At 31.4% G+C, this 14,750-nt stretch overlaps 1 long non-coding RNA gene across 1 annotated transcript; it reads left to right on the forward strand.

Moving 5' to 3' along the window:
• The first annotated feature begins 749 nt into the window (after nt 1–749).
• Nucleotides 750–14,302, forward strand: LOC141545711 (uncharacterized). The gene is made up of 3 exons (XR_012483123.1): nt 750–822; nt 9,908–9,971; nt 13,975–14,302. It is a non-coding gene; the product is annotated as an uncharacterized LOC141545711 (long non-coding RNA).
• The last annotated feature ends 448 nt before the right edge of the window (nt 14,303–14,750 follow it).

A 14,750-nucleotide genomic window follows, 5' to 3' on the forward strand; every position in this document is an offset into this window, starting at 1 on the left:
GAGAGATGGAATAGATTCAACTAATTCTTTTCTCTAGTTAAGATTGTGCCTTTCTCTCTTATTGAATTGTGGAAGAAACTCAGAAAAGTCAATATATTAGGTTGCAGAGGGAAAGAAAGATTTTTATTTACTTACCCACAAATTTATTTGTTTATCATTTGTTTCTCTGTGTGTGTATGTTATTTGGCTCATCTTTGACTCATTGAATGAATAAGAATAAAAGAGAGTTGCTGTTTTCCTAGGCCAGAGAATGTATCATATCAGAGAAAAGAATGAATAAGAAATTGAGAAAAGTTAGAAGGCCCTTGGTCAGGTAATGAAAACACGGGCATAAAAACCTAGACAAAGATCAATGAGTTATAGTTTGAAAGATATTTTAGAGACAAAAACATCATTTTAAATAGTGAACTGAAAACAAGGTCAAAGAATTTGCCCCAAATCACAGAGGTAGTAAATAACTGAGCCAAGATGGGAAACGGCTCTTGAAACTCAAAACCTACTACTCTTCCCATTCTATCAATCAATCTACAGAAATTAGTGGGACAATAATCTAGAGTTGAAATCCATATGTGATTTGTTTCCCTAGTCAAGGTGACAGAGATCACAATTTAGGGATAAGAAGGTCCTTATTGGTCCTTTCCTTCCCTAACCTCATTCTTAAGATGAGGAAAATTGTATATAGAAAGATTTTGCTCAGAATGACAAAAGTAACATGTAGGTGGAATTTGAATCCAGGCCCTCCTGATTCCAAATAAACTGAAGGCAAGATGGAAGGGAAAAATTGAAAGAGAAAAGAAAGAAAGGGTAATAAGCTATGGCAAGGTAAATAAATTAGACACACTAACCTACATCCATGGATGGGAAATGATCCCTCACAATATTGAGTTCTAATATACCTAAGAGAATAAAATAATGTCATATCTAGAAGGGGTCAACTCCCATTACTAGATGGCTGAGAAAATGGAGTACTGGAACTGTCTGCCAATTTGCAGCTAATCATAGAGCCATGACTACACTGCAAGTTTAATTGACTTCTTTATAATATTCACTTTGGTTGCTTTCAGAAAAATCATAAACATGAAAGCTTTAAGGGGATCTTAGCGGTTTTTACTTTGGGACTACCTTGTGCTCTTGTTATTTTCTTGATCAAAATCATGTATCTGCTTTAATCTTTTAATTGTAGGTAGCAAATTTGACTTAAAATATTAAGTAGAAACTGAAACTTTCCAGCAAGCTTGAGCTTATACAAAAAATTTTATGAAGAAGGCAAAGAAATTACATATACTTTGATTAACACCAAGCTATAAATAACATCTTTTATACTCTGAAAAAAAGATCAGGGACAAGAAGTCCTAAATGATTCCTCTAGTCAACTTTTTTGTTTGTTTGTTTATTTTGTTTTTTGCTGAGACAATTGGGGTTAGGTGACTTGCCCAGGTCACACAGCTAGGAAGTGTCAAGAGTCTGAAGTCAAATTTGAATTCAGGTCCTCCTGACTTCAGGGCTGGTGCCCTATCTACTATATCACCAGCTGCCCCACTCAAGTCAACTTTTAACACAATTGAAATTAAGGTATAGGGAGATAGATACAAATATTATGACATAAAGAGGCAAGGGAGTAAAAAAGAAGGTTGTTACTTAAGCAGTCTAAGAGTAAACACTGTAATCTTCGTATTTTAATGAACGATTCTTCCCAAATAGTTACTAAACTCTGTTGTTTCTATGTGGAATAGAGTATAATTATGGTCAGCACCCTCTAAACTTCAGCTCCCTCAAGTAAAGCCCTGAATATGGCTCTGGTTACAAGCTTCAGAAATATAAAGAAGCTTGCCTCAGAATTGATATCTAGTGACATCAAAAAGTTAGTCAAATTAAATCCCTATTTGACTAGAAAGGGGAATATCCAAGAGAACATGAATGAATCTCTCATGAATTTTCTCCATAGTATTTTTCACATAATAAGCTCTTACTAAATAGTTGCTGACTTAATTCTTACATCGATTCAGCAAAAAAAATTCAATTCAACAGATATGTCTTATACATCTTACCATGTGCAAACCACAATATTTGGTACTGGAAATGCAAAGATAAAAACAAATAAAATAAATTCTCTTAGGGGGATATATCAATTATACATGTAAAAAAGACTCAAAATATTGTCAAGCAATTGCAAGAGTGAGACAATGAGGAAAGGCTTCATCTAAGTGGTAGTACCGACATATTCTATGAAGGACCCTGGGGATTTTATGACATGAAGGTGAGCAAAGAGGGGGATTCCAGGTGAAAGGGAAAGATTTAATAAAATAACACACAATTAAACATAAAGTGTTTAAAAACCCACAAATTTAATTATGAACTATATCTACAATTCTACTGCTTTCCAATAATAATGGTCATCTGGCAGCTGAGTAGACCAGTAGATAAAGCACAGGGCAGGGAGTCAGAAGAATCTGAATTCAAATTCAGCATCAGATACTTGACACTAGCTGTGGGAGCCTGGGCAAGTCACTTAACCCCAGTTGCGTATCAAAAATGATAGTAGTCAATAATGACTTAGGGCTTTGTCTATAAGTGCCTTTTGAATAATGTTGCAGCAAAATAAGAATGCATATCATCACAAACTCATTGTTACAAAATATATTCTGGTTTTTTAAAGAACAAAATAAATCGAGTCCACAGTTAAGTTTTACAAACATGATTCTCACTTTGATTTTCTTTGCATTAATCAACTTGTTATAGTTCTCAAAAGATCGTGACAAAGAATCTGAGGGTGAATATTAGCTTTGTAAGGGAGACATTCTCTTTATAAAAGAAATAGCCAAGTTTAATGCTCGCCATTCATTAGACAGAGACACTATATCCTGTGCGCTATAAGAGAGCTAATTCATTATTAATAGAGCTTTACACAAACATGTATTCTTGACATCGGTTTGCCCTCCTTAACTATACCTCTGGGCAACGTATGAATCATTTATGAGCTGGCTCTAGAGAAAGCAATCGAAGGGATTGAAAGTTTATAAAGCAAGCTCCTCCTGGAAGAAATCTACATTTTTTTTCCTTAAGTTATGTGAATCTCTTTTCAGAAGGAAGCAATTTCTCATTTGGTGTAATAATAAATGTTTGACAAGACTAACCCTCTTAATTAGAAAAGTTTTTTTTTTTTTTTTTCCCTAAGATAAATGAATTCTCACATGAAAGGGGGAGGGAGTAAGTTAAGGAGGGAGAAAACAGAGATAATGTAAGTGAGACACTGTGATGGGTGGTAGATAATAGGGAGAAAGAAGATTGAAGCTTGCTGAGACGGTTCCTTCCTAATGTTCCAAAAATATTAGGAAATTAAACTTTGCAACAAACGTTAACAAAATAGGTTATCAGAAAAACAATATCGGCTTCCACAGATTTAATAAGAAATACCCAAAGTTACAAAAAAGCAGATAACTGAATCTGTTACCACCTGTCAATAATTCTTATCAGCTCTTGAAAGAATATTAAATTCCTTTATGAGATACAGTATATGTATCACGGCACAGAGCAAAATACATTACACCCAATCTGGATTTCTTTCTTGTATTATGACAGACATCTCTTATTAGTCATAAAAGTTTCCTAAACATTGAGGAAATAGAATTATTACTTCTTTATCCATCTTTAATCACATTTTTCAAACTTGAAAATGTCTTATATAGAATTTGGAGTGAAAAATACCATACTATCATAATAGTGGTAATTGTAGCTCCTTGACACCTTCCGTGACTACTTTATGCATAGATTATAAGAGTTCAATGTGGCAAGATACAGTGATGATAGAAGCAGATAAGTAGGGGATGGCTGAAAAGTAACAATCAGTCAAGTATTTACTGGATATCTATTAGGTGCTTAGCACTATATGGGGTGCTGTGGGGAACAGGAAAGAAGTATGAGCTAGTTTCTATTTCGGAATAGTTTACAATGAATTAATAAGCATTTATTAAGCACTTATTGTATGGTAAGCATTTTGCCAAAAGCTGGAAAAAGAAAAATGAGATTTCTTATTCTGAAAGGGTTTACACGCTAATTGTGGGGAATAGGAGGAACTGATAACATATATAGGAGGGTTCAGAGCAGATAGTCTACTTGGGGAAGTATTTACATATTGAGAACCAGTCATTCTTTGTAAAGTTCTTGAATTGTGAGAACCAGACAACCTGAGTTCTCACCTTGTAATCCTAACAATTCTTCTGGCTTTATTTGCCACCCTCTCTGAACAAGTAGGCCCTTTAGTCAGTCATTTCCACAGCAATCTTACTAACATCCTAGAATACATTTCTCTAATTGACCTTGTGTCATTTATGCTTTATAAATTCCAAATTTCACCACTGGCATATGTGACCGCAGCACATTTATTAGAATATGTGCTCCTTGAGGACAGAAAATCTCTTTTTTCTTCTTCTGCATCCTTAGCTTTTAGCACAGTGCTTGGAACCTACTAGGCACTTAATAAATGTTTATTAACTGATTGAACATGAAGAGTAATCCCAATTAATTTTCATGTTGAGGCTAAATAGTATTACTAGAAAAGCATAGAAATCGCTCATTTAATTCATTATGAATAAATGATGTATAACTTCAGTTTGACCTTTGTTGGTGCTTATCAATCATGTTATAATGAGTTTCTTTTAAACTGTAGGTCACAATCCCTGATGGTGTTGTAATTGTATGTAGGGGTTGCAAAAAAAAATTTTGGCAACAGTAAAAGACATAAAATATTCCAGCAGGATTTAATTCTTTATGTAAAAGTAAATAAGTACATCCATCTCATTCATATGCAGGTCTGCATTCATCTTTAATAAATGTTAAATTATATGTGTTAAATTATATATAGAATTGTTTTAAAATAAATATCTTTATGATTTATTACCACTAAATGTTTGATTTACATGCATGTATGTAGGTGTGTATGCACACACACCAAGGGTCACATAAAAATTCTTGGGAAAAAGTGATTGCAAGGGGAAGAAACCCTGATTTATCACTTTGTTCTACATCTTGACTTGTTTCTCAACATTCCCAGTTCTACAAAGAGATCATAAAAATGGGAAAGGGCCCATAGGTACAAAAATATTTATAGTAGCTCTTTTTGTTGAATGTAATAAATACTATTGTGCTACAAGAAATGGTGAGCAGACAAATTTCAGAAAAACCTGGAAAAATTCACATGAATCAATGCTGAGTGAAGTGAGGAGAACCAGGAGAACATTATACAGTATAACAGCAATATTATATAATAGTTAGATTTAGTTATTCAACAATACAATAATCCAAAATAATTTTTAAAAGATTCATGACAGATAAAAGGCTATCCACATCCAGAGAAGGAAATTTGGATTCTGAATACAAATATTTCTACTTTTAAGTTTTTTCTATCTTTCTTTTGTTTTTTCCCCTTTTGTTCTGATTCTCCATTGAGAACATGACTAATATGAAAATATTTTCAATATGATATTCATGTATAACCTATAACAGATTGTTTGACATCTTGGGGAGAGAAAAAACGAAATCTGAAACTCAAAATCTTGTAAAAGAGAATGTTGAAAATGATTGGAAAATATAAAATACTATTAAGTATATGGGGGGAGGGATTTCCAATCTTACTTCAAATATCCCCACTCTCAGCCCGTGACCTTACTTCCCATTTCCCACTTAGAAAAGTCTAACTTAAAATAATTCTTAAATTCCTCTCACTACACCACAAAACTTCTATCTTGATGCATCCTGTTTCATTAGACAGCTCTCTCCTCTTTTGTAATGCTAACCTACCTACCTTGATCCCATTCCCATCTACCTCCTCTGTGACCTTACCCATCATCCCCTTTACATTCTATACATTTAATCTTTCTTCTCCAATGAGTCATTTCTTTGCCTAAAATCTCCCTTATTTGGCAAAAAAAAACCAAACAAACAAACAAACAAAAAAAAAAAACCCTTACTTTGACCTTGACCTTGAGAACTGCTATCTTATACCTTTTCTTCCTAATCACTGTCAAATCCCTTAGAATCAATCTCAAAATATCTTTAACTTGTCATCATCAATTTATTTTATATCCTCTTAGCTTCTTGATATCATATCAATCACTCTATTGAAGGTGCTTCGTCAAAAATCACCAGTCATTGCTTGATTAATGAAAATCAATGGCTTATTTTTATCCTTTTTTAACATATTATATTTCCCACCTATCACTTAGATTGTGGATAACCTTTCTCTTGTTGTTATAATAATTAATATTATTATTACTATCCCTTGCTTATCCATTAAAGTAAACTATACCCAAGATCTTGTCTTTGACCTTCTTCTTCTTTTTTCTATCTCCCTAAAATGTTTTCATCCATTTCCAAGGTTTCAGCTCTTGCATATATGTGAATGAACATCATATCTACAATGTCAACTCTGAGTTTCAGATATATTTTAATACTCTCTTCAAGAAGAATTTAAACAGATCTCCCAGTAATAACACAGACCCAAAACCTTGGACTGGAAAAATTAATTTAAAAATGTTTCTAAAGGAAAATAATAAAGCAGGGTATAATAATAATTCAAAAGGAACATGTATAAAACTAGACTTACTATCTTTGCTCTCCCTTCTGATCCACCTCCTGACTTCCTTATTTGGTTATTGACATTATGTTTCTTCTAAACACCCAGACCAAAAATGTCAAATAGCTTTGATTTCTTACCTTTCCCTCAGCCATTTAGTCCATTTTATCTCTAAAATAGCACTCAGGCATCCCAGCCCTTGCATGTGTTTCACTACAAGAATAGCCTCAGCTACCTTTACTTTCACATGAACTATTTCAATAACTTACTTTTTATCTGGAAATTATGTGAACTAGGTGTTCTTAAAATAAACCAGTGTGGACATATAAATATTATATTGTTCAACAGAGAGGGCCATATTAACTTTGAGATCATATTAACCTGAGGATCAGGTAAAGGAATTATATTTTTTAGCATGATGATGGGAGGTCTTAGGGGAATTCCATACCTGTCTTGAAATACTTTTAAAAGGCTTTTCCATGAAAGATAACTAGATTTACTCTATTTTTTGCCCCAGATGTGATCATTCAATACTCTACAGATGACAATATGTATCAATCTCTCTTTCAATCTGTTCTTTCTTATGTGATTTATGTTCAATCAAAGAAATATTTTATAATTCTTAACTTTTGGATGTTATTAATCCAAATTCAGGAACAAAATAATATATTCTACCTTCTGTTTTTAAATAAGTATTCTTCTTTATGGTTTTTCATAACTAGAAGCACTGATACATTTATATATTTCACTCTTTAACATGTTGACAATAGGATGCAGAAATGAAAGATGGAGCATATTTTTAATTTTTAAGTTTTAATAATCTTTTTAAGCAAACCATGAGAATTCACCAAGATATAATAAAAATGAATAAGTTGGCTTTAATGTATTCATTGATGTTCAAACCAAAGATGATTCAAAATAATCTTGGAGAAAAGTTAATTTTTGACCTAGCCCTGCTGTTGGGAAACTTGTTCAGGCTAGCAAAGGAATCCAATTCAACTATATAGATGTGAATGGGTTTTAAATATCTAAAGCATAATAAATATATTAATGTTATATTTTATTAAATAAGTTACACTGGTTTTAAGTTTGATGTTATTTAAATTTTAGACATTTAATTATAATTCCTCTAGTTCTCTGCAGAGCTAAGTATTCTAAATAAAGAATCTATCATTTTTCTGTCAAATTGATTATGCCTTTTTAATGTCAAGAACAATTGATTACCTTTGTTTCAAGTTTGACTTATATATTTTATACATTTTTAAAACAAGTCTGACAACTAGAAGAGGTCAAATGACTTTTGCCAGCATCTTTCTAATGGAAAGAAAGGTAAAAAATGAGAGATTTGTTCTCTTTTCCTGTTTTCATGACTATACTCATACTAAGAAAAAAGATAAGTGTTCTAATATAGCTAAATAAGTATAAATGTAGATTGTTCACATTAATGGTTTGTTTTATACAAAGTAACCTCTTTAAAAAAAATTAAACAGCCAAAGCTGAAGAACTAGTTTATACTGTACCTCCTTTTTTTATTGAAACTCAGCAAAGTTTAAGTCAAATCGCAGCATCTTTAGCACTTTTTGTGTGACTGAGGATATCATACCTTTATGTATTCTCAATTTAGTGATTTGTAAAGTAATAACATTGACTTAGGCACAGTTAAGTTTATGATTTTATGATTAAAATGCTAAATAAGTAGGATTGGTTGATGCTTAAATAGAGGGATTAAATTGTATGTGAAAATCATTAAAATATTTAAGGCCTATAGAAGGAATCTTTATCTCCAAAGTGAATTAGCTATAAATCCTTTCTTGAATCAATGAAATATATATATATATATTTTTTTTAAAGGCACCTATGTAATGTTCAAAATCATCACCTTAGCTTGATATTCATTTCTCTATGTAAGGCAGTGGAAATCCCACTCCCATACCCATTTTTCTTCAAGCAGTTAGTCAACCATAGCTCATGGAGCTACATGGAAAAGTTCTCTATGTACGAGATATTATTCACCTTCTTATTTCAGAAAATCCAATAGCTCCTTATTTGTTCAAGTAGCAGCAATGTAAAGCTCTAGTACAACTGAGTAATTAAGTATTCAGTCTAACCAAGCTTTCCCACTGCACATGCTCTATGCAGCATTTTCCGTTGTCAATAGAAAAGTTAATTTAAAACCAATTTAGCAAAGCAAATATTCTTTCCCAAAGATTTCTCTTCTAGTCATAAGTTTTAAAGTTCAAACTTTTTTTTTCTTTATTTAAGTGAAAATATAAGCTGCTTTGTCTTCACAATGGGAAAATTGTATTGTCATAGCTGCGTAAGAAAAGGATGGTCTGATGAGATTTCCCAGGTTTTTCAAAGACATTTTTTTAAATCAGGTTGAAGTTAAAAAAATAAATTGCAAGTACTTAAATATATATGGGGTGAGGAGTTATAAAAAAGGAGTAACTGTATTGGGTTTCTGTTGAATTTTAGTTAGGTGCCCTTACCTACTAAATATAATAATATTGAGCTCCTGATCAAAAAGAAAATTGAATAATCCATTGAGATCTGGAAAGGACTTTAGAGATTATATAATCCAATCCTCTCATTTGGAGGCCAGAGTAGTTAAGTGATATAATTACCCCAAATAAGTGGTAAGTGGTAAATGAAGAAAGTTAATTAGTAATGACAACAAATACCTATGAATAAGAATTCAATATTGTGAGTCCACATCTGTCAACGATTTTTCTCCTCTAAGGATAGATATGCTTAGAAACATCAAGTTTTAGACACTGGAATCTCAGTTTGAATGATTTTTACTGGGTTTTTGAAAATGACCACTAAAGCCTTAAATTTTGATTTTGGAAGTTTCCCAAATAAATAAAGAGTAAATGAATTACCTACTAGATCTCAAACCAAAAAGTAAGTTTAAAAGTTGTCTTTATCTAGCCCTCCTAATTATCTATTAAATATGTAGATTGTCTTTTAAAATTTTGTTTTACTATTGAATAATAAGGAAATAAAATGATTAAAAGTATAGTTTATAAGTATAAAAGATATTTTAAATTAAAATTGTCTAAGTATATAATATATATAATTAAAATACATAAAGTATATAAATGTAAATATTAAAAGATATTAAAACATATACCTATGCTTAAATATACATATAAATATATATTAATGTTGTTATATATTATTTTGAAAAAGGATGCTTTCTTTATATGGAAATAATATTTTACATTAATTTGATATTTAATTAAATCTAGATGGCTGGAAGAAATTTATTTTTCAAAAATATCTGAAAGTAAGTATAAATTTATTTTGGTTTCTTTTTTTTTTTTTAAATCTTAGTTCTCCTTCAACTAAATAAGGATGACCAATGAAGAGAAAACAGAAGGAATTTTGGAAGGAGAAGGTAGGTGTTTTTTTTTCACAAATTCATAGGAAATGAATTGAAATTAAAGTCATTCATAAAAGGATTATAATATACTTATATTTCTTGGTACCCAATTTGAGTTCTAGTTCAGGATTTTTTTACAGAATTGGCCAGTAAGTCTTGAAATTAAAAAAAGCACAGCTATGTGAGTGCTATTTCTGTTGGAGTATTTTGTTTGTATTGTTGTTGGAGGTGTTTCTTTGGGGGAAGTTGTCTATTATTTTTTCTTGTTTTTATGGAAGGGAAGTAAAATCAAAAGGAGAAAAGATTATTATAATGCTTCTAAACACTTAAATTTCTATGGTACAGCTATTTCACAGACTTCCACATGTTGACAGAGGACACTACTTCTACTTCATTGGCAAATGATCTCCAATTGAATTATTCTCTGGTCCATCAGCTTTACAACTAATAACAACTGGGAAGGAGGAGGTAAAACAGAAAATGAGACATAGAGAGAGACAGAGAGATACAGAGAGAGAGAGAGACAGAGAGACAGAGAATGAACAAAGACAAAGAGAGAGATAGAGCTCATAAATCTTGCATATCAGAATTATATTTATTATAAAATATTCTTTACAGATACCTTGAATGCTAGAGGCAAGAATGCTGAACATTTTCACATCTATAGAAAGTAGTTCAGGGGTACAGGCCTTAAACCTGGGATGTACTGATGCTTTCTCATTTCACAAGAAGATAAGGACAGACAATGAAGGGAAAGCAAGGTATTTGCTATATGTTACTTCTGCTCTTATATTTAAGCTTTTGGGAGGTTATAATTACTGAAATGGAGAAAGTAGGGATAAAAGAACATTGAGAGGGGAAGGTAAGTCTGATTTAGGACTTAGGATGTTCTCACAGAGAACGAAGCCAAATTCATGACTTTGGACTTTGAGCAACTTACTTAAGGAAATTCAATCCTTGTACAGATGACCACTAACTCATAATACATTTCATGACAAAATAAAACAAGTAAAAAGCAAAGATATCAGGTCATAGCCTGAATTTCTGATTTGGCCCTCTGCTCCCCTTACTTCCCTTATTTCCTTAATGACTCTGGGCAAAACACTTAGCAACTATCTCTATTAGTTACCTCACCTGTAAAATGGTGATGATAATAACAGCTAACTCCCTGGATTTTTCTATGGATAAAATAAAACTATTTGTAAAGTGCTTTTTTCCAACCTTAAAATGTTATGTGAATATAACTGTTATATTATTACAATCACTATTGCTGTTATTATTATATTAGAGAGACTCCCATCTTTGATATGGACTAGAAAGTAATTCGTAGAGACCTAAAGTAGTTGCTAACACTAATTTAAGAAAATAAACAGAAAAAAATTATTGTTTAAGTTTACCAAATCATATAAATAGATAGTTTGATAGGTATTGGAGTGTAGGAGGCAATCAAAGGCATGTTTTTGACTTACAGGATTTTAAAAATTTCCCTGAAAAAGCTGAAAGAGATATCAAAATATCCCTTCCATGAAGCAATGAGCATGTAAGAATGGGGGTGGAACCAAAACAAAGAGATACAACCTTGAACATAATGTTCTGAATTCTCCTACTATTTGTACATAGATATGTGAGTAAACATGACACCAACTGAAAAGCCTTGGCTAGATATATAGGTCACTTTGTTTTGGTTCCATTCCCCATTCTTATATGGTATCAAACTAATCACCTCAGTAAAGATGTCTCCACATAAAAACTCCAAAGAACATTTTATATACACGCATATATATGCAAATATATATATATATATATATATATATATATATATATATATATATATATATATATGTGTGTGTGTGTGTGTGTGTGTGTGTGTGTGTGTAGTAACAAATTTTAGAATTATGAGGTCAAGGAAAAAATATTGCAAGTGGCCAGAAAGAAAAACTCAAATATTGGGGAACCTCAATTAGGATTACACAGGAATTAGCCACTACAACATTAAAAGTCCGAAGGTCATGGAACATAATATTCTAGAAGGAAAAGGAATTAGGACTATAAACCATAGTGAAATTAAGCATAATTCATCAAGTGGTAAAAGAATAATTCAATGAAATAGGAGAATTTCAAGCTTTCATAAGGAGACCAAAATTAAACCAAAAATTTGATTTCCAATACCAAGACCCACATGAAGGATAAATGTGTAAAAAAGGAAATGAAAACATAAAGGATTCAATAAAACTTAACTGTTTATATACTTACATGGGAAAGTGATGTAATTTTTAAAAAATCATATTGTTAGTAGTTCAGCTAGAAGAAACATACATAGAAAATGACATAAAAATAATAAAGGAATAGCAGAGTTGATCAAAAATTAGAATGCTATAATGTACTCTTTACAAGAAACACCCTTGAAGGAGAAAGAAAGGCAAAGTCAAGGTAAGAAGATAGACCAGAATCTAATAATAATAATAGGGTTAGAAATCTTGATTTCAAATTAAAAGCAAAAATAGGCCTAATTAAAGAGATAAGGAAGGAAATTACATCTTGTTAAAAGTACTATAAACAATGAAGCAATATCAATATTACATTTAGATGCACAAAGTTGTATAACATCCATGTTACAGTAATTATCAAACATAACATAGATAATTTTTATCATATTAAAATAAAAAGCTTTTATACAGCAAAACCAATGCATCCAAGATTAGAAGGAAAATAGAAAGTGGGAAACAATTTTACAGCAAATGTCACTAATAAAGGCCTCATTTATTAAATATAAAGAAAACTGAATTCTACAAATAATAAATGGCCAATGGAAGTTTTCAATTAAAAAAAAACAAGCTTTCTAAAGTCATATGAAAAAATTCTCTACATCACTTTTTGTTTAGAGAAATGCAAATTAAAATAACTATGAGATACCACTTCACACTTATCAGATTGGCTAATATGAGGGGAAAAAAGAAAAATGAGAAATGTTGGAAAGAAGAATGAAAAAAATTGGAGCACTAATGAACTCCATCTCTGTTGATGGAATTTTTGAACTGATCCCACCGTTCTGAAGAGCAATTTGGAATTATGCCCAAAGGACAATAAAATTCCACACCATTTGATCTAGCAATATCACTACTAGGTCTATACTCCAAAAAGAGTACAAAAAAAAGAAAAAGGACCTACAAGTGCAAAAATATTTCTAGCAGTCCTTTTTGTGGGGGCAAAATATTTGAAATTGAGGGGATGTGCAAGAAATGGGGAAAAGCTACACCAGCTATATGTCTTGGAACATAGTAGGTATTCTGTAAATCTTTGTAAAATGAATTCTTGGAAGTTCTCTGAGTAGGGGAAGAACATTCATTTGTATATCTCCCTCATTATTCAAGATATTATACAAAGATTTCTTTGTATTTATTTATATTATATTTTATTTTATTTATATATTTATATATATATATACATATATATTTATATATATTTATATAATATTTATATATTTATATAATATTTATATATTTATATATATATTTTTAATTTATATTATACTAGATTTCTTTGCACTTGGCCTGTCCCAATATTTGTTGGATATTTTGAGCTGCGCGATCTTGTGAAGGTTATCACCCCATCATCATAATCAGGATAATAGAGCATTGCCAAGAGGATGTGGTCCTGTCCCTAAAATATAATAGAACAAATAAAACTAATTTTGGAGTTTCTGTCTATTCTGAGTCATAAAATAAACACAGCTGAAAAGTGCAAACCTCAATAACCTAGTCACATCATATTTTTCGAATCCTGTTATTTATATGCTAGAATCACCTGTAAATATCCCTTTAGCAATTGACATAAAATTGTACTATACACAATAGAAGGATTTTCACTGGGAGGAGTAATTTTTGTTTGTTTTCAGACCCAAATTTAAACACACAACATTTAATGTTTGTCCATGCCCAGTAGAAAGCAAGATTAACATCCACAGTGGAGTAAGGTTACATTTAGAGTTAATCATCAGGACTGTTTCATTTTCTTCCAGATTGGGCTGCAGCCAATTCCCTTCTACCCAATGAGGGTTATCAATAATACAGGCAGAGATGGAAGAGAATGGTGCCCTAAATTGGGAGAAACTGTCATCCAGTATGATTTTTCATATGCATGAGACCTAAAAAGACTGTGAATGATCTCTCTGACGGGCATGATGCATCAAATCGGTGCCGAATAACACGGAAGCCATGATGAGAACCTTGTGTTACAGCCAACTAATGGAATCAAATTAGGTATAAATAGTAACAAATGAAATGGACTCATGCCTCAGATGGCAGGAAAAAAGGAAAAGACAAATTAATTACACGATGAGGGAGGAAGTAGTTTCAGAATTAGCAAAATAAAGTTGGTTAAAAGAAAAAACATTTCTATCTGAGCTAAATCTTCTTTATTCTACTTTGAACATTTCTGAATTAATAAAGTATTGCTCCAACTCTTTACATAAATAATAAACTTTGGAGTAGAGCTTCTTAACTTATTTCTTTTTGTTACTAACATTTTTGGCAGCATACGGTAGGTTATGGATTCCTCAGAACAATGCTTTTAAAGAGGAAAAATACATAGGGAAACAAAAGAAATCAATTACAAATTAATACAGATATCTAACATTTGCATGATTTTATTTCAAAACATTTATTGTCACTAATATCATGAACGCAATAAAAGTGGATAATGTGCACAAAAACAACAACCCCAAAGGACTCCCTATCATTTCCAAGATAAACCATACTATACTATATTGAAATTCACAGCATCATAGGTTGTCCC

Source organism: Sminthopsis crassicaudata, chromosome 6 (assembly GCF_048593235.1).
Source record: "Sminthopsis crassicaudata isolate SCR6 chromosome 6, ASM4859323v1, whole genome shotgun sequence".
NCBI lineage: Eukaryota > Metazoa > Chordata > Mammalia > Dasyuromorphia > Dasyuridae > Sminthopsis > Sminthopsis crassicaudata.